Below are 20,718 nucleotides of genomic sequence, written 5' to 3' on the forward strand. Positions count from 1 at the left end.
TAAAAAAAAAGAAAAGAGTTTTCTGAACACTGGCTCAAGTATTTTCTCGTTTTTATTTTTTTTCTTGTTTTCTTAAATCCCATTTTATTTTTTCTAAGCAAATAAAGTAAGTAAAGATCTAATGATTTTCAATTTTAAATTTAAAACTAAAATAATCTAAATTAAATTAAGAATTTTTTTCAAAAAATTCTAGCTTTTTGTTTTAAATTAATTTTTTTAAATAAAAATTTTCAGACGTGTTTAACATAAATAAATTGCACGACTGGGGTCGCACGTACTTGCTCTTATGGTAAAAGTTACTCTAATGTTAAAGTTTAAAATTTGATATTTTCACGGAATTTCGTTAGTGGTGCAAAAAAAATAAAATCTGTTTTTATAAATAATTAAATGCCGTTTTAAATGATCTTTTACAAAAAACTAAGTATGCCATTTTATTTCTAGTATAAAAAGGAATTTTCAGAAAAAAATTTTCGAAAATCGTTAGAGCCGTTTTTAAAAAAAATAATTTTTTATATATAAAAATTTTCTAACATTTTTCAAAAAAAAAGTTGATATGCAATTTTGAATAAATAATTAATTTACACATAAAAACAAAATTTCAAAATTTTTCTACAACTCGTTTCCAAAAAATTGATTTTTCAAAAAAAAAAATTTTGAAATATTTTTTAAAAATTCAAAAATGAGTTTTTTGAAAAATTAAAAATTTTTTTAAATAATGATTGTTTAAATGTTTCTGTATTAAAAATTTGGTCGAAATCTGTTTTGTTGTTTTTGAGAAATTCATAAATCCAAAAAACCGTTCTATGGCAGGTACCGTTAATAACGGTACAAAAAATATTTTTTTTATTATCAAAGGAGGCTCTTATCTGTAACAGTAAGCAGAAAAATTTTAATCAAAATCGTTAGAGCCGTTTTTTAAATAAATCAACTTTTCTGTTTCCGTTATATGACAGGTACCGTTAGTTTTCGTCCTAAAAAAAAACTTCAATTTCTCCTCTAGGGAATCACCAAAAACTGTTAACTACCAAGTTTGAAGAAAATCGCTTCAGTAGTTTAGGCTGTAGCTCAAGGTTCTTACAGACAGACAGACTGAATTGCCGGACCCACTTTTTTGGCATTCTCCATCATCGTAATGTCATGTAAAATTGTCATCTCGAGTTCGATTTTTGTTACGAATCCTAAACTTGCCCTATAGTACCTATATCGCAAGTAAAAAAGGGACATCTTTCTTAAAAAAATATTATTCGACACATAAAAAATAAATTAAAAAAAAAAATAATTGAATTTTTTTTACAAATCAAAAAAAGTATTACCTAAGAACTTTCCTTAAAAAATTTTCGTTGAAATCAGCTGTTTCGTTTAGGAAAAATTCAGAAATGGTTAATTGTTTGTCAAATTCCGAAAATTTTTTTAATCAAAATTGGTTTAATGGTTTTTGAGATAGACAAGATTTTCGTTATTATATGGCAATCTAATTTTGATACTAAACATAAAATTTCAATTCGTCTTTTAGGGAATTCCCAAAAAATTCATATTATTACTAATAAGCTTAAACGAAATCACTTGAGAGGTTAAGGCTGTATCTCGAGATCAAAAATATCAAATAAAACAAAAATGCATTTGAAATTGAATAAAAAATATTTATTACAAATAAGAAAAATTTGCATTAAAAAAAATATTTTATTGCAAATACAAAATTTTCTGCATTGAAAAAAAAAATGCAATGCCTAAATGTGTGCTTTAAATTTTTTTTTTTAATACTCGTCGAATTTCTTACAATTTTGGCTATTTGACCTTACGTAAACTTCTTTAACAATAATATTGAAGATTATATAAGGTGAAAAAGTCAAATTTGTAAGAAATTCGACGAGTATTAAAAAAATATTTAATGCAAACATTTTGCATTAATTTTTTTGTTTTCAATGCAAACAATTTTTTATTTGCAGTATAAATTTTATTGTCAAATTTCACTGGTAGGCAAAAAACTAAAAAAAGTCAGGAGCAAGAACTTTATAAGGTGATTTTGATTGACTTTAGTGTGCTGAATTCAAAACTGTTTACAGATTTTTTCTATACCGTCTAGTTTTTGAGCTATACTCATGTCATCACTATTTTCGCTATAAAACTTCAAAAACTAATTTTTAATTGAGTTTTTTTTATGTTTAGTCAAAAATATATATTTTTCGTAATATGTTGCTCTTTATAAGTCCAAATCAGAAGACGCAATATGGAAGATTCAAAAAACCATTCATTACTTTGAAAAAAATAATCAAGATTTTGAGATATCTATCATTAATTTCTTTTTTCAATATCTTTGAGAAAAAAAATAGTTTTGAAAAAATATAAATACCTTTAGGACGTGTTAATATGGCGTTTTGAGATTGCATAAGTAGTTTTATTAAAAAAAAATTAACGGTGATGTAATTCGATGTCAAATGTACCCAAAAAAACGCGTTTTTGACCTATCATTATTCAATTATCTCAAAAACGTGACGTGCCAGTGAAATTTTGACTTCAGATTCAGACTCAGCACACAAAATTCCTCTCGAAAAGTAGGGTTTGGTTCTTGCTCTATATCCGTTGCCGATCAGTGTTTTTTACATTTGCAATAATTTTTTTTTTTCAATGCAAATATTTTTCAGCTACAATTAATATTTTTTTTTTCAATACAATTTTTTTACTTGCTCTATAGGGCAAGTATTGGTTTCGTGTAGACAAAAAAAAAATTGAGGTTTTAATCAAAACCAACATTACGATGATGGAGAATATCAAAAAAGTGGTTTTCGTCATGCCGTCCGTCGGTCTGTGCGTGTGTGCGTCTGTGCGTCCATCTGTACATCGAGCTAGGGCCTAAACGGATGGATGGATTTGCTTGAAGCTTGGTACAGATGCTTTTACGCTATTCTCTAGACCCGTTTTTTTATTTTTTTAGTATCGCCTTTTTAACGCATATCTCCCATATAACGTTTTCGAGGTATTGCAACTTTCTCGAAAACGGCTCTAACGATTTTGATCAAATTTGGTATACGTAATAGACTTATTGATTCTAACAAAACTGCGTTTTTAGTTTTTCTCAAAAAATGCGGAGAACGGAAATATGGCGTTGCCGTTTTTCAAAAATTGACATATTTTTTAAAGTTCATAAATTTCATCACAGCATAAGTCAATTTTATAAAAAATTTACAGACATCATTTTGAAGTATAAAAAAAAAAATATTTTTAAAAACATTTTTGAAAAAAAAAATTTGAATTTAAATTTTAAACTTTCGATTTTTTTTTTTGATTTTTTTTTCTCGACACTAAACAAAATCTTAAATTTCCAATAGATATTTAAGATAAAGATACTGTGAACTACAAGAGCATGTACGTGCGACCTAGTCGTGCATTTTATTTTATTTGCAATTAATATCTTTTTAAAACTTGTAATGGAGAGCAAATGCATTCAAAATAAAATGATTTCTGGCAACCCTGCTCGAGATAGAGATAGACAGACAGACAAATTTGCTGGACAAATACAATTTTGTTCAGAATCTCTATTATTTATTTTTTTTTTTATTTTGTAACGAATCCTTAACATGCCCTATTATAGTACCTTCATTGCAAGTAAAAAACAATAAATCCTTGACAAAAAAATTCCCAACGATATTAATTAACATGTAATTGAAATTTTTCCAACGAAAATGATACAAATATTAACTTTATTGCTTAGTTCTACTAAGGTTAACCTATAATAACTCTTCATGACTCCATAACTAGAGTCTCTTGCGTCATTTAAATGGCACACGCCATACAATTTTTAAAGAAGAATAATTAATTTTTCGCCAACAACGTGTATTGATTTTATTATGAAATTACATTATACTTGGCCTTGACAGAGACAGAAAGAGAGAGAGGTTCTATAGTGTACCTTCCAAGGTGAAATATAGTGGGTTGATGCTTAACTTTTAATTACGAATAGAATTGTGGGTTCACTTTTTATCAAGAACGACACAAAAATGTGTGTTTTTAGTTTATTTTTCTTCCGAAGCTTCGAAATAGTATACACCTTTTGTGTCCTTTAATTACAAAAAAAATATTTTTCCTTCGCCAAATGTCACGGTTCTCAGAATGGAAAATTAAGTCAATCAGACGTCACTCAACCTTCATATATCGGTCTACTATGTTATTATGCTAAAAGGTTGTTGAGAAGGTTAAATTTATGCTAATTAATGGTGGCAAACTAAATGCATGCAATGGGTCTTTTTCATTTCGGAAGATTATGAACCTGAACCTTGATAATATAATTGAGTTCGCAAAATTTATTTCCGTAAAATGACCAATCGTGTAGGAGAGGTAGCTTCTTGTAACTACTTTTTTCCTGCCAAAATTCTTTCGAAAACTTGTTAAGAATAGGCAACCATTTTTAAATGTTATTCAATTATAAAATATTTATTTCACTTTGGCCATAAAAACCAAAATTAAATAATAACGAAGTCTATGAAATATTCATTTCAATTTTGTTTTCTTAACCAATTTCCTTAAATTTTGTGGATTTTGTGCTTATCAGGGTTTTTGTTTGTGTGTCTGTGTGTTATTTTTATTCCTAAATCAATTTCATTTCTTTTCAACCACTTATCCCTGCTCTGCTAAAGCAATAAATTAAAACCTTTGTCCTTCGAAAAATGAAGACCCCAGATAAAATAGATACAAATGGATATAGAATCCTTGAATACACAACAGCACAAAAAAAAAAAAATATAAAGAAACTTTTTTGAAAAAATCGTGGAACTGGCATCAAGGATACAAGGATATATTAGAAAATCTTAAGATTGTTGAAAATTTGTTCTTGTCGGATGTGTTGGGTGTCCCAAATGTGCTTTTTAAGAATTAATTTATTAAACCATGTCAACCAAGCGAAGAAGTTATTTTTTGCTCAAAAGAATATTAATTTTCATGAACAAAAGAATTTTTGTATAAAAAGTTTCACAAAATTTTTGCACGAAGTAAAAAAAAAAATAAATGATTATTTATTTATTAAGAAAAACATTTTCTATAAAAAAAAAAAACAGAGATGAAAAATGAAAAAAATAAATTTTTGTGAATTTTTGCAGGAGGGTTTTGAAGGAGGGTATTTAAATACAATAGAAACTTATAGACTATAAGGCGTTTTGGGGTTTGAGTGCCTGGCCTGAAGTTTAAGGATAGCTTCCCAAGTAACAATTTTACTTCCATAAGGTCCATTTTGTTTGATTCGACAAGCTATAGTTTGTATACGTTTAGTTTAAGGCTTACTTACGCAAGTCATCCATTTTTGAAAGAAAGGAGGTCTCTTTAAGGCTATCTAAAAAAAAGAAGCCTTGCAAATATCAGTTAAAGCAGACCTTTATAAGACCTTTTTGAACCGTTCTAAAGAAGCCTTGTATTTTCAAGTGTCAGAAGGCCTCTATAAGACCTGTTCCAAGAGGTTCTTGTAAGTATGCAAAGTTTTTATCCTGCAGATATGCAATGTTTGTAACGCATTAGAAAAAAACATTGCATTTCAATGTGGGGTTTCAATTCGCTCCCAATTTTCCACTTATCTTTAATATTCGAGCATGGTCTACTGGTAAGGTGCTGGCTTGGTATTCAGAGGTACGTGGGATCGATTCCTGGCCTGTGATGAAAATAAAAAAATGTGTTCTTTTTCAATTAAAATAATATTCTCATCATTTCAGAACAACAGAAAAAGCAGTGGAATTTCCAAAAAAGGTTACGAAACAAAATAGGAAAAAATTAAAATAAATAAAATAATATGTAGAAAATGCAAAACAGAAAAAATCAAAAGAAAATAAAAAAAAAATGAAATAAAATTCAATAAATTCTTTTTTTTTTATGCATAAATTCAACATCTTCTTCAACACCTTCAACAACTTCTATATAGCCTTATTATAACACCCTACGCAAGTAATCTGGTTTGTGCATTAGATAAACCCTCTGCAGGAAAACCTCTGTAAGGCCATTTTAAGCTGTTTGTCACAAGCTATTAGCTTGTCTATGACCTGTGATCTGTGAAGGAAAGTCCTATGCAGTTTCGGTAAAATGCGCCAAAATGATTTGCATAAGACCTGTCCTTCTTGTTATGAAAGCCAAAAAATAGCTTGCATTGACCCTTATGAATGCTAAATTGTTACTTGGGTTAGTTTAACTGTACTAAATATAAAATCACTCAAAAAATTACTTCAAGCTAAAATATCTTAGTTGTAGTTTAACATTCATAAAAAAAATCAGAAAAGGAAATACATTAAACATACGAAAATTGAAAATTGGGAAATACATAGTTTTTTGTCTAAAACAGCTCATACATTCATTAAAAACACGTGTTCTATATATTTCCTTTATTATCACGAAACAAATTTGAAATAACTATTTTTTGAAAAGTTTTATAAAAGTAGTTAGGTAGAAAGATTTAAAAAAAAAAATCTAAAAATTCTTTGTTAATTAAGAAAATAAATAGCAAGGAATAAACGCTTAAATCAAGAAAATAAACACTTAGTTAGTTTCACAGTTACATATCAATTTTTTTTTAACTCTATCTTAAATGTTTTAATCTATCGTGGCTCAATAGTTAAAAAAATTAGTAGATGTAGACTTTATGAAATGCACTAAAATGAGTCGAACAAACTTGCTCTTATGTTGTTAGTTGCTTGGAATATTAAAGCTTTTTAAAAATTCATAAAAGATTTTTTTAAGAATTAAAAAAAAAAAATAATATAAAATTTCTTTTAAAGTTACAAAAACATCTCTATAAACGGTTTTGACCTCCAAAAAAAATATGACATTGAATTTTTTGTTAAACAAATAATAAAAAAAAAAAATTGAGAATCATTAAAACTGTTTTCGTTTTTTTTTTTTGTAATACATTTTTTTTATAGGTATTTAAAAAATTTTCAAAAATGTAAAATAAAAATAAAATGCACGACTGGGTCACACGTACTTGCTTTTGTAGTTCAAAGTATCTTTATCTTAAATATCTTTTGGAAAATTAAGATTTTTTAAGTGTCGAGAAAAAAATAATAAAAAAAAACATCCAAAGTTAAAAAATTTCATTTTAAATTTTTTTTTCAAAACTTTTTTTTAAACTTTTTTACATTTTACACTTCAAAATGATGTCTGTAAATGTTGAATAAAATTGACTTATGCTTTGATAAAATATATGAACAATAAAAAAATGTGAATTTTTGAAAAAAACGGCAACGCCATATTTCCGTTCTCCACATTTTTTGATAAAAACTAAAAACGCAGTTTTGTTAGAATCAATAATACGCACACCAAATTTAATCGAAATCGTTATAGTTATTTTGGAGAAAATTGCAATACCTCGAAAACGTTATATGGGAGATATGAGTTAAAAAGGAGATGCAAATCCATCCATCCGTTAAGGCCCTAGCTCGATGTACAGGTGGACGCACAGACGCACACACTCACAGACCGACGCACTATGCGACCAAACGATGTAAATCATCTCAAAATTCCATAACTTTTTTGTTTCTCAATATTTTTTTTTGAAATTTGGCACAAATATACTACACATTGCATGCTTCAACATGTAATAAAAAAGAACTAAAAAAATATGTATGTATTTATGATAATATTTTCAAAAAACAAAAATTATGAAAAATAGCTCAAATTCAGCAATTAATGGCTTTATTCATATACAAAATTATATTTTAAGTCGTTGTAATTTGTGTTAAATATAAGTGAAGTTATCCTTTTTTTTAAATAAAATAATTTATATTTTATAGAGAAGACTTTTTTAATAAAACAAAAGCTTGAGATAAGAATTAAAATAACGTAAAAAATAAAAGTTTGAAAAAATGGGATGAAATATACCTAATAAAATCAAATCTGCAGAAAATGGAACTTGAAATCCGTTCAGAATGTCAAGTTTCTTGGGAATTAACTTTATAGGGGATCCCAAAAGTAATAATTTAAAATACATTATATCAAATTCTTACCATTTTCGATAAAATGCACTTCTTGTGAAATTTCGAAAAATTCCTACTTTGAAACAGTATTTTACTTCCCCTGTTCACAGTGCCGGTTTAAGCACTACCGGCGCCCCTGGGCAAGATTGCAAGTGGCGCCTCTAAAAAAAAATTCATCTAAAAACAATTTTTTAAAATCACGCAAAAAAGCAATAGCAGATTATGTCTTACCTCTCATATACTTGTTAATGCATTCATTAAAAATGTGCAGTGTATTAACTTAAAAAGGTTAACTTAAAAAAAAAAATTAATTATTCATGTCATTTAGGCTCAATTGACAAGACTACCTTTATCTCTGACTTTTTTGTTTAAACACATTTAAAGATTAGGTACAGCTGGTTTTATTTGAACAATATTTTTTCAAAAACTTTTTCAACTAGGTACATTAATGTCGTTTTCGATTGGAATCACTCAATGATTCACTCATTCTGAAATCCAATAAAAAACTTTTAATCGCTTCCACCCAATTCTAAAATTTAATGTTCGCTGATGAAACTAAAGCTCTGAGGTGTTCGATGTAAAAAGAAAACCCGAGAAACTCAGATTTTTTTCACAGTTAATTGAAATGACTTAGAGTGCCCTGGAGGGGGGAACAACGAACAGACCTATTTTTTTATTCTCACACACAAACGTAGTTTTTATGAGAAATGGAGAAGCTGTCAATTTTTGGCATTTCTGGATTTTGGGTTTTCGGGATTTTGGGATTGTGGGTTTTCGGGATTTTGTGTTTTTGGGTTTTCGGAATTTAGGGTTTTCTGGATTTTGGGCTTTCTGGATTTTTAATTTCGGGATTCTGTCCGTCTCCCTTCTCTTTCCTTATTCATTATTATAGGGGCACCTTTGCAAAAATTAAATTGGTAGGAGGAATATTAGGATTTTTTTAGTCTTTCAAAAGAAATTGGGGCGCCTTGTTCTTCAAAGATGAACGAAGATTTTGGACACCATTGTCCTTCCGGAAGCCAAATAAATTAACCCAAAATTGGGGGGCGCCTTCATTCTTCAAAAAGTTTAGGACAAACAATACGAGCGCCGTTGAAAATGTAAAATAGAAAAAAATTGGGGCGCCTTTGTGAATGTAAAAAAAATAAAACATCGATTGGAAAGACTTCGTTATTTATAAAACTTTTCTAAAAGTTCGGGGCGCCTGCGGCGCCCCTCAATTCTTGCGCCCCTGGGCGACGGCCCAGGCTGCCCCCCCCCTAAAACCGGCTCTGCCTGTTCATAACTGATTTTTGTTTTCACTAAAACATTGGTAAATAAGAATCAATTATTTAATCAAAACATTATTTATTTTGTTCGCCATATCGCTACAAATTAGTTAGCAGTTTCAATGAAACTCAATTTACTTTTACTTTAGAGCAACACCCTAAAAAATAAATTGTACATTTTGAAACTGCTTTATCATTTTTATAACTTGCCTAGTTATCACAGTTTTCAAAAAAAGTATCAAAAATTCCTAAATTGAAGTTAGGATGAAAGATACTATAATTTGAATTCAACAAAACAAGGTTTTTCAGAGTAAAAAAAAAAAAAAACAATACAAAACATAGGATTTTGTTTAAACTAATTTGTTGCGAAATAATTTTTTTTTATTTTTCAATTGTTCCTAATTGTTAGTTATTGTTTTAGGGACAGATTTGTAAAAAAACAAAAATAAATTATGAACAGGGGAAGCAAAATACTTTATTAAAGTAGGAATTTGTAGAAATTTCACAAGAAGTGCATTTAATAGAAAACCGTAAATATTTGGGATAAACAAGTTACCAAATTTTAAGAGCCATTTAAATAGACTATCAGAAACAGAATATTTCATTTGAATCATTAATTTTGAGACACCCTGTAGATGACAGTACAAAAAAGATTTGCAAACATTTTTATAAAATTTTTATTTTATACGTTTTTGATCGTAAATAAAAATGGCGCAAATATGCGCAAAATTTTATTTTTATTCCTTAATTTTGAGTAATATGAGATTCTAAATTCATTCATAACTCGACATCGGCAGTCGTCGGCAAAGGAGAAATCTACAATTGAAAATTAAAGTTGGCCGAATTACTTCCCATTAATTGTTATTTTTTTTAAACAATCAAGGTTTATAAGGTTTCTTCAAAAACTTCTGAGAAAACTAAGTTTAAACTGTTATATAAAATAGGACGAAAAACAATAAAAATTGAAATGTAAGGTTCGAGACTCATTTTAAGTACTTTAATCCAAAATATATTAAAAACAATGTATGCTACTATAATTGCGCACATTACTATTATGTTAAACAATCATTACATTTTTGAAATTATCACATTTGTTAAAACCAATTTTGAGATGGTTTTGGTCGTTTGGTCCCATTGTGCGACGGACGGCATGACGAAAACCACTTTTTTTATCTTCTCCATTATCGTAATGTTGGTTTTGATTAAAACCTCGAATTTTTTTTTTCCACACGAAACCAATACTTGCCCTATAGAGCAAGTTAAAATTATTAGGTATGCCATTTAAAGTTTCCGTAAAAAAAAATAATTTTAATCTAGAAGTTACTTTAAAGTTTTTGTACATATTGTTCAATCGGTTGTGTTCATTATGAGAAAGTTATTACCGAAACCCTTTGAAATTTAAATTTATTCATTTTGTGGCGTATCCTGAAGGATTTGCATATTCTAAACAGTAACTGCAACTGCACCTTTGCACTTTTTAATAGAAACCCGCAGATTTATTTCTTTTTAACAAGACCAGATTTATGTTAAGCGTTGGGTATTCATTCCATAAACTTTGTTATTTTATATTTAAATATTATTCAACGCATTTATGTGTATTTACTGAATTCGAGGTAGCTTAAAAGAAGTCTGAAAAGGACTAACTTAAGTAAAGAAAAGCTGTGTTTGTATCATTTTACATTTCCATAAGCAGTTTTAATTTCTGTTTTGTATTCACTCCCGCATTTTAGAAGTTACATGCGTTATGAATAAAAACTAGGTACAGTTATAAAGCGAAAAGCTCTTTGAGAAATAAAATATATCCCTCTAATGAAATCATTTTTTTAACTTTACCTTGTCAAAGAAAAAAAAAAGTAAAATAATAGAAAAACAAAAGTTCTGTTTTTTTTTTCTTTATGAAACTACCACATTTCTTGATTTTACTCCGAGATTTTTTTAACAATTTTAATGAGTGGTCAACAAATTAAGGATATTGATTCCTAACACATTTTAACAACATTTTTTTAGGAAATACAAATTTACACCACTTGGATTTTCAAAGGCCGCCTTACGCTAAGTAATCATTTCAAAAGTGTTGATTCTTGACCATGATTCTTAACCATTTACACAATTCCATTATAATTTATAATATTTAAAAATTCTCATATGTACCATTAAAATTTCCCGGTAGCTGAAAGTCCCACAGTAAAATTCCAAGAAATATTCTATTTTCATACATAAGATTTTTAAAAGCAGCTTTTTCTCTTACACCTTAATGCTTGAACACTTCTATAAACAGTTTGAACTTCTTAAAATACAAACGCTTTATATTTACTCACATTTGTGTACACTTTACACGTGTCCTTAACGCACATCGCTAGACATAAAAAATACACGGTTATAAGGTAAAAGAACACTTTGAGAAATAAGTAAAAATCCCTCAAAGCACTAATTAAGACGTTTGCTTCAATCTTTATAAAGCTTTAACGAGGTTAAAATTTAATACAAATTTAATACACCGTAAGGTACACCTTCAATCCCGGTCCTTGAAAAAAAATTTAAGTTGAAAAAAAGGTAAATTCAGGAAGGTACTGAATATAAGCATATTGAGTGAAGGCGGGTATTGATTTCACTTTATCACCATCCATCCATTTAATATATCAAGAATAAGATTCCTATTTTACGTGTTAAAGTAAATTCAGAGGATAACATCCCAAAGGACAACCCAATGACGACGACAACAACGCACGGTGCGATATGGTGGTGGTGGCGTCAATAACAATACACAGCACGATGAATTATAATGATCCCATAAACATTATTCAGAAGCTCATTTAACTGATTTCTCCAGGTTTCGTGATAAATGGGCCAAAGTTTTGTTGGCTAAAGTTTGAATCCAGCCAGCAATATGGAATAAAACGATAAAGGCGGTTTTGCCATTGTGAGAAACAATTAATTATGTCAAAATGACACAAACACACACACACACCGCATTAAGACTAACTGTCACAGGAGGCAAATAAATTCGAAGTTTTTTGCAAAAAAAGAAAAGAGATTTGTGGTGCGTCGTAGGTGTGTTAACGTATAAATTGTATATTAAACAGAAACAGAACAACATATCTCAGGAAATGTCTCAGTGGAAATTGAAAGATTGAATTGATTGCAATAAATTAGGCATTAAATCTAGGCAAACAAAAGATATATTTACTCGTGTGTCACATTTATGTGGTGAGAAGATTTAATAAGCCAAAAAAATTTATTTTGAATTATATTTGTGGCAAAAACATATACAACTTTAAAGAAAAATTAAAATCAAAGGGGAAAAGTCTTTTGTTAGAAACCTGTTTAACACCTTTGGCTTTGAGCTGTTTTAATCGAATCGAATCGACATAAATATATGCTTACATTTATCAATTATATCGTCAACAAATAATTTAAAGTCTTCCAACTAATTTTTGAAAAAAAAAAACATTGATTTATTGACATAATTCAATATGTAAAAAAATGTTACGCATACACCCCAGTGACCCACTTTGATATTAATTTGACATCTTTGAATACTGTTTGTTGTAGACTTTAATATAATATTACACAAACTGTAATCGAAGGTTAAAATATGGAATGATACATAAAAAACTTAATTTGGGTCACTGTGGCGTATGTGGAATATTTTGTTTTTTAAGAAAGATAGTAATTTTCTGTTCTCGTTTGCATTGCTCTCGGTTTTCATTATTGATTTGGGATGTTTTTTTATAAAATTAAACGTAAAATTACATTTTATTACGTTTGGTTAGAAGTTTTCCGAGAAAAACAAAATAATATTTAAGCCACCTTTGTTGCACTTGTATGTAATCAAATTCTCCAGTAATCAAAGACACTTAAGTAGACTGTATTCAGAAGTACTATTTTTATTTTTCACAAGAAATACCCAACATTAATTTCCAATTCATCTCTTCCTGGGTCAATATTTGAATTCTATTCTATGTGTTCGATTTTGTAGGTCCACTCCAATGTTAATGCATTTTGATGAAATTTCAATTTTCGCAAAATTTTCAAGTATGAAGTGTTTTACAAAATTATAGAACGTGTCCTCTGATTGAATGGGTACCTTCATAATGTTAATACACTAGAAGCATCAGTCAATCAATAAAAGCTGTCAATTTTAAGAATTTTTTCCCAAAAATTCATGGATTTCATTTAGGTTTAGTGTGAAAATAGAGGCGTTCTGAATGCATCTATTTTTGAATTTACAAAATATTTCAAAATTCTCTGACATGATGGACATGATAAATTCATATGTGGTCAGGGTAGGTGCATGGAGTAATTATTGCCTACATGCTACCGTTTTTAGTATGAACTTTTTTTTTTTGACAGGAGGAAAAGACACTTAGCAGTATTCGACACCAAGTAGTGTGGGACTCTTAATCACTAAAATCACCTTTTAATCAGGACCAATCTTGAAAGATCGACATCAGATTTTTTCTTTCTTAACTTTGTAAAATCACTTTGGGGGAAGTTTAAACTTTTAATACTTTCCCATGTTTTTTAGACCATTAGCTCATGAGGCTTGGTTCTTTTAATATTAACAGAAAATGAATGATGAGGAAATTAAGTATTAATGTAATACTCTTAAATAAGGACGTATATCGCATCAGATTGGCATACAAAGGTTGGACAAAGAAAACAGATGGTCGAAGGAAGAAGGTAAAAAAATGTGTAGATAGTTAAAAGATCTACAACATTTATTTGGCTCATTTTTACTTGCTCTATAGGGCAAGTATTGGTTTCGTGTCGAAAACAAAATTTGAGACTTTAATCAAAACCAACATTACGATGATGGAGAATTCCAAAAAAGTGGGTCTCGCAATTCCGTCCGTGCGTCTGTACGTCTGTGCGTCTGGGTGGACGGATTTTCTTCAAATTTGGTACAGATGATTTTTATGGAATTTTGAAACTTGGTTGTTTTTTGTTTTTTTTTTTATATCTCGCTTAGAAAGTGTGCCTCCCATACAAACTTTTCAATTCAAACCAAATAACTCGAAAACGGCTCTAATTAACGATTTTGATTAAACTTTGCAGACGTAATATTCAAAGCGATTGCAACAAAAATGCATTTTTAGTTTTTCTCAAAAAAGTCAAAAAAGTGTACCTCCCATACAAGTTTTTCATATTATACCAAATAACTCGAAAATGGCTCTAACGATTTTGATTAAACTTTACAAACGTAATATTCAAACCAATTGCAATAAAATTGCATCTTTATTTTTTTTTTTTTTCAAAAAAAGTTAAATAAAAAAACCTTTTATTTTTCATTTAACAAAATTTTGCCTTAAATGTCGGCTCTTCCCCAACATCAACAAAATTTCTTTAATTTTATATAGAGGCAGCTCTTAAAATCTACAAGTAAACTAACATAAAAGTGTTTTAAACTGCAAGAGCAAGTACGTGCGACCCCAGTCGTGCATTTTATTTTACCTAACTTTAAAAATAATGATAAAAATGTCAAAAACTTTAAAAACTTTTTTAATTTAGATTTTTACCAAAAAAATAATTTGATTTTGATATTTTTTCTATAATTTTTAGGAACTTGTATAGTGTGAAAATAAAATATGTACATTAAAAAATCATGATCTCATTGCTAACATTTATTAAAAAATCGATTCCAAAGATGCGTTTTTTTTTGTTGGGCCTACATATTTTTTTTACAACTACCACTATGTTTTTCTGCAACAACTTAGAGTACAAATTTCAACAAAAAATGTTTTATTTAAATATTGAAATATTCAAAATTCAAAAATTTTTATTAATTTTTTGTTTGAAAACTGGGGCACTTTAAAAAAAATTGAAAAATTAATTATTTGCTTTAAACCAAAATGTAAGCTTAAGCCACAATTTTTGTTATTTATTAAAGATAATATAAAATCAAATTGTTCCTTTGTACGCATGTAACAAATTAAGTCCAATCGACTTTAAAATAAAATTAAATAAGGTTTGTGCAACTTAATAAAAAAAAAAATTAAATAAGGTTTGTATGCCATTTTGTAGAAATTATGTTGTATTAACACCTAAATATAAAAATTGAAAAATTTTTTTACTCCAGAAATTAATTTTTTTCAATATTAAATTAAAACAATGTAAATGCTTTTGTAAAAAAATTGAACAAATCGTTTAATTCAGGTACCTACCGTTAATAATGTTTAAAAAAAACTTTTTTCATTAAAAGATAGACCTAGTCTAAAAACAGACACATAATTTTTTAACAACATTTTTGGAGCCGTTTTTGAGAAAAGTAAACTTTTCCAAAATTGGGATATGAGAGGTACCTTTTTTTTGCCTTAAAAATTAATTCCAAAAAGTGCTCTGTGTGATCTCCAAATTATAACGAAGTGTGTAAAATGTCAAAAAGTGGGTAAAAGTCTAAAATATACACTAAATTATAGCTGAGTCCTCTTTCTACCTTAAAAATGTCGAGTGCCATCTTTTAAATTAAAACAAGTACTTGGAACCTCTATATTCAATACCAAAAATGTACTAAAAACTTTTATTTTGCAGTAAAAATGATGATGAGATCCTCTTTTATATAAAAAGACGCATTTGAGTAGACTTGCCAAGTATTTTAGAGATGGTACTCAACATTTTTTAGATAGAATTTGATGATCAGATCGGTTACGAAGTGCAAGCTTTCAAAAGTAATAATAATCTGTTTCTGATCAATAAATACATAAATTCTTTTAAGCTGGGACCTAGCTTCTTTCCCAATAGAATAGCCTACGTCCCTACATGATAGTTACTTAAGTAAAAAAAAACATCTGTTTTCATTACTTACTTGTTTTCAATTAATCATTTTTTTTAACAAGGTCACCTAATTAATAACTTTTAAATTAACTTTTATTATGTTTAAAAAATGTATTATCATCCAATCAGTAGCAAAATCACTGCTCAACCACTTAAGTTTATTTATTTTTGGACATTTTTTATTTCACTAAAATGTTGATTAGAACTATTTATAAGCATTTTTGTTGGTATAATTACTTATCACTTTGCCATACGAATTGACTTAAATATCTCCAAAATCACAATCTCAAAAATAGAATCAAGGTAAACAGTGTTTTTTTTTTTTTTGAAAAACAAACGAACAACCACGAAGCTATATCTGCTATTTAAACATTAACACCAAAAAGACAAAAAGATTATTCAAACAAAATCCACGAATAAAACAAACTTCTAATACCAAAACTGCTTTAACCACTGAATTGTATATAGGCTTCCGTTAAATTGTTTAATGTTTAATAATTTTTTTTTTTTTTTGTCATGCTAAAAGGTGCAAATAGTCGGCTATTGTATAATTTTATATTATTTTGTGGCGTTTTTTTATTTGAACAAATTTCTTTAACTACTGCATGTGGTAATTTGTTGATAAGAATGTTTATATTTTATTAAGACCTTCGTGTTTGTATATATTTTTTATTTTGTTGTTGTTTTTGTTTAATTTAATAATCTCATGCTGATAACGTGACACCCATGACAGTAATAATTGGGCAAAAAGCACTTAGAAGAGCTTTGAGTTGCATCTTTTTTTTTTGTGGGTTGAATCAATAAAAACAATATAAATTGTTTTATGTTGAACAAAGTTAAATACTATGTAAACTTGATAAGCTTCTGACGTCATTAGAAGAATTAGAGAATAGAAAGATATCAACCGGATAAGAGACCAGCCAAAAAACTTCTTCAACGATTTTTTTTAACTCTAAGTCCAGGGAAAAAAAAAAACTGATATCTCTTAAAGTACTCGGCAATCAAGAAAGCGATAGAAACTTCAACAGAATCCCTCAGAGAGAAATGAAAAACCATTTAAGACTGACTATATTTTTCTTTCCAACTCAGCAGTTATAATTAACTTCTGTTCTAATTACACAAATCGTTAAAATAAAACCTAGAATCAACCCAAGCAATTCCCAATTAAATATTATTCTAAAAGAAAAACATTAAAAAAAAAAAAATAATTAATCCCGTGAACAAAAATCATTAACAGAGAAAGCTAAATAAAAAAAAAAAAACTGCAAAGGATATCCGCAATCGGAAGTGAAAGGATATTTCTTTGGAGAAAATACAGCAAAGTAGACACAAGCTACAGGGAGAGAGAGTGAAACGAAAAAGCAATCTTCAGGTAGTTATACAATTAGAAAGCTATTAACGTGTTCAGATATTATATATCCTTGGTGTTGTTGCTTATCTTGACTGCCTCAGATGCATATACAAAAAGGAAGAAACTCCTCAAGGACACACGACACAGTTAAGGAAACAAAGATAAGGATTGCGAGCCAAGGTGGTGAGTATCATCATCATCATTATTATCATCATCAACATCTTGAAGTTTGTGTGTTGTGTCCCCAAGTGACTATGTGTTGTGTACATAGGAATTTCTTCCTCTCCTTTCAAAGGAGACACACACCCACACAATTGCTCAGAGAAAAATTAAGGGCTCTCTTCTAGACAATGTACCCTCTACTCTATACGCTTGGACACCCTTGGGATAGATTCCCACAGTATTGTGTTGTGTTTTTGGGTTTGTGTTTTTTTGTTAAGATTATGCAAATAAAGTAGACAAGAAGGTTTTTTTTTTGTTCCTGAAACAGGTGCCATACTTTGGAAATAGAAAGAACCAAAAAAAAAAGAGAAAAAAGGTAGGTAAGTTATATTGCCCTTTGGGGGAATAAGAGCTTTGTTTAGATTTTTTAATACTTTTTTTTTGTTGGCTATAAAAAAAAAGATATTGTGTTTTTTAGTCGTTAATTCCTTTGAGTTGAATTATTCTTTCTTAATGGAAAGAGAAAACGAAACTTGAGTACTTTTTTGGTTACAAAAAAACAGGAGGTATAATAAAGGATTTAGCCTCGAAGCTTTATTTAACCCTGGATGTAAAAAGATGAGTGCCATGAGTTTGGTTACTCTCTTTTTTTTTTTGTTTAATTGGATTAAAATATAATGCACGATTGAGTTAAAGGAGGTTACTTCCTATTGGGAAAATTGGGACTTTTTGGAAATGATAATCGATACAATAGGTGAATCAATATTTACTTTTTATAAAGACTGGATCGCACGAACTTGCTCTTAGAGTTAAAGTTGCTTAAATTTTATACTTTTTATATAGAAATTTGGAAAAAAAAAATAAAATTCATTTTTTTTAAAAAATTAAATAAAATCTGAAATAAAATTGCCCTACAAAGCAAGTATGCAGTTTTGATTGATATATTAAGATGCATATTTATAAAAAAAAATTCAAAATCGTTAGAGCCGTTTTTTTTAAAAAACTAATTTTTTATAAATAATTTTTTGGAAAAAATGTTTTAAAATAAAATTGGTATGCCATTTTGTAGAAATCACTAATTAACATCTAAAAACAAAATTTCAAAAAAATTCAATGTCCCGTTTTCAAAAATTTGATTTTTCAAAAAAAAAATTTTAAAATCCAAAAATTATTTTTTTTGGAAATTTGTTTTTTTGGTTTATATTTAAATTATATAAATGCTTCTTCACAAAAAGTTTCGTTGAAATCGAATAAGCAGTTTCGGAGATAATCGGATTTGAAAAAAAAAAAAAACGGTTCTATGGCAGGTACCGGTAATAATCATTTTCTAAAAAAAAATTTTCATTAGAAGATAGACCTTAGCTTAAAACTAACATTTGAATTTTTTAAACAAAATCGTTGAAGCCGTTTTCGAGATATTTCAATTTTACTAAAATCGGTATAGGTATGACAAGTACCGTTATTTTTGGTCCAAAAAAATTAATTCCAAAAACCCCTCTGGAGAGTCTGAAGTCTGCCATTAATCGGTCCATCCGTTTAGGCTATAGCTCCTTATACAGACAGACAGACAGACAGACAGAACGATAGACGGACTTCCGGGACCCACTTTTTTGGCATTCTCTACCATCATAATGTCATGGAAAAATGTAGACCATCTAAAAATTCCAAGGACTGCAGCAAGCGTACGAAAAAATTATCCAATTTTGCAACATAGTACAGAACATCTTTGCTAAGTTAAACTAAAATAAGATCACAAAAATTAACTATGAGCTCCAAAACTTGAGGCAGTATTTGATACCTTCTATTTTCAATATTTATGGTAAAAGTAATTCACTCTGATAGTACTTTTAATCTACAAAAATAACTGTATCCAAACTGTAGTCAAACTAATTCATATTGAAATTCTTTATTTATTGAAACATTAAATTAATTTGTTTGCATAGTATTTTTATTATTTTGTTGCATATACAGGGTGTCTAGAAAGTATGGATGAAACGAAACTTAAGATCTCTCAGAATTTGGTAGAACATTGCTTAACAATAAGAAACAATTAATTAATAAAAATATTTTTTATTTCATACGACTTTTTTCTGCAAATTAATTAACAGTTTCAAGTTTCGTAAAAACTCAATTTCTTACTTTTATTTCAGAGCAACAAGACGAAAAAAATTTGTATTGTGTGACTCTGGTTCATTATTTTTAAAACTTATCCCGGTATTGCAGTTTTTAAAAAAGTATCTATAAAAGTTTCCAAAGATGAAGTTAGATCAAAAAATATTACAGTTTGAACTCAAAAAACAGGGTTTTTCAGAGCAAAAAACCCTTGTATTCACCATAACTTTTTTCTTATAATTTAAGTCGAATAAAGTGCTTTAGCAAAAATGTAGATCTTTAAATTATCTACATTTTATACCTTTACAGTTTTTTTGTACAATGCACGGTTCTTGCACTATAGCTCATAAAACTCATAAAACTCACCCAAGCACAAATAAATTGCACGACTGGGGTCCCACGTACTTGCTCTTATGCTTAAAGTAACTATAATGTTAAAGCTTTTTATTCAAGAAATTTAAAATTTGATATTTTTAAGAAATTTCATAAGTAGTATAAAAAAATTAAATCTGTTTTTATAATTAATTAAACTCCGTTGTAAATTATCTTAAAAAAAAAACAAATATGCCATTTTATTTCTTGTATAAAAAGGTATTTTTAGAAAAAAATTTTCGAAAATTGTAGGAGCCGTTTTTTAAAAAAAATAATTTTTTATGTATAAAAATGTTTTAACATTTTTCAAAAAAAAAGTTGGTATGCCATTTTGAATAAATAATTAATTTACATATAAAAACTAAATTTCAAAATTTTTCATTGATCCGTTTTCAAAAAATTGATTTTTCAAAAAAAAATTTTGAAATATTTTTTAAAAATCCAAAAATGCGTTTTTTGAAAATTTTCTAAATTTTTAATATTATCTTTACTTACACACGTGTGTATAAAAATTTTCCTTTGAATCGGGTTAATGTTGTACGAGATATTCAGAAACGAAAAAAACCGTTCTATGACAGGTACCGTTAATAACGGTACAAAAAATTTTTTTTATTTAAAAAGTTGGCTCTTATGTGTAGTATTACACACAAAAATTTTAATCAAAATCGTTAGAGCCGTTTTTGAAAAAAATTAACTTTTCTATTTCCGTTATATGGCAGGTACCGTTAGTTTTGGT

At 28.2% G+C, this 20,718-nt stretch overlaps 1 protein-coding gene across 3 annotated transcripts in view; it reads right to left on the minus strand.

Annotated features, from left to right (window-relative positions):
• Positions 1-20,718, minus strand: part of LOC129915524 (5-hydroxytryptamine receptor 1) — a 68,543-nt gene that overhangs the window by 39,385 nt on the left and 8,440 nt on the right. For 2 of the 3 annotated variants that reach the window (XM_055995105.1, XM_055995103.1), the window contains exon 1: positions 16,017-16,671. The exons of the other annotated variant lie outside the window; for it this stretch is intronic. The gene's annotated coding sequence lies outside the window, so the exon portion shown is untranslated. Of the gene's footprint in view, positions 1-16,016; positions 16,672-20,718 lie in introns of those variants that run through there. 3 annotated transcript variants of the gene reach the window in all.

The sequence above is a fragment of the Episyrphus balteatus genome, chromosome 3 (assembly GCF_945859705.1).
Source record: "Episyrphus balteatus chromosome 3, idEpiBalt1.1, whole genome shotgun sequence".
NCBI lineage: Eukaryota > Metazoa > Arthropoda > Insecta > Diptera > Syrphidae > Episyrphus > Episyrphus balteatus.